At 35.2% G+C, this 1,277-nt stretch overlaps 1 non-coding gene across 1 annotated transcript; it reads left to right on the forward strand.

The window, feature by feature from the left end:
- The first annotated feature begins 1,160 nt into the window (after positions 1–1,160).
- On the forward strand, positions 1,161–1,233 carry TRNAF-GAA. Its single transcript has one exon. It is a non-coding gene; the product is annotated as a tRNA-Phe (tRNA).
- The last annotated feature ends 44 nt before the right edge of the window (positions 1,234–1,277 follow it).

Below are 1,277 nucleotides of genomic sequence, written 5' to 3' on the forward strand. Positions count from 1 at the left end.
AATGACATCACAATGAGATCCTAATCTCAAAACAAAAAGAAAGGGGGATATGACGAAATCAGTAAACGCTACAGACTTAATTGGATTGAGCCTTGGTATGGAAACTTACTAAGTGATCACTTTCAAATTCAGAGAAACCCTGGAATGAACAAAAATGGGCAATCCTGAGCCAAATCCTATTTTCTGGAAACAAGTAAAGGATCAGAAAAAAAGGATAGGTGCAGAGACTCAATGGAAGCTATTCTAACAAATGGAGTTAAATGTGTTGGTAGAGGAATCTTTACATCGAAACTTCAGAAAGAAAAAGAATGAAGTGAAGGATAAACGTATATACATACATATTGAATACTATATCAAATGATTAATGACGACCCGAATCCCTGATCAAATCATTCACTCCATAGTCTGATAAATCTTTTAAAGAACAGATTAATTAGATGAGAATAAAGATAGAGTCCCGTTCTACATGTCAATACCGACAACAATGAAATTTATAGTAAGAGGAAAATCCCTTGACTTTTAAAATCATGAGGGTTCAAGTCCCTCTATCCCTAAAAAGACTATTTCAACCCCCAACTATTTCTCCGACCCCCTTTCCTTAGCAATTCCAAATTACTTATCTTTCTCATTCACTCTATTCTTTTAGAAATGGATTTTTCTTTTAGAAATGGATTTTAACGTAAATGGCTTTCTCTTAAGCCTTGTGATATATATGATACACATAGAAATGAACATCTTTGAGCGAGGAATCCCTAGTTGAATGATTACCAATATCATTACTCAATACTGAAACTTACAAAGTCATCTTTTTGAAGATCGAAGAAATTCCCCGGCTTTGATAAAAAATTTTAATCGACTTTTGTCCTTTTAATTGACAAAGACCTATTGACAAAGACCTATTGACAAAGACCCGTTTATGTGTTAAGATCAAATTTGTTAAGATAAAATTAGAGTAACAAGCAGAGAACTGAGTAACAAGCAGAGAACTAAAATCCTCATGTTAACGAACGGTTCAAATTGGGAAGTCCAGAGGACTCTAAATCCTCCTGTTAATGGGGACTTAAAATTCTCATGTTCGAGGTTCCAATTGGGATTGGTATAGCCCTGAAAATCCTCGGGTTACCAGTCCCAACCTTGATAAAAAATCTGGATTGGGAATAGCCAGGATAGCTCAGTTGGTAGAGCAGAGGACTGAAAATCCTTGTGTCACCAGTTCAAATCTGGTTCCTAGCACATGATTAATTTGTATGAGTCTCTCTTCACTAGAAATAATTTCT

This window comes from Capsicum annuum, unplaced genomic scaffold, assembly GCF_002878395.1.
Source record: "Capsicum annuum cultivar UCD-10X-F1 unplaced genomic scaffold, UCD10Xv1.1 ctg42543, whole genome shotgun sequence".
NCBI lineage: Eukaryota > Viridiplantae > Streptophyta > Magnoliopsida > Solanales > Solanaceae > Capsicum > Capsicum annuum.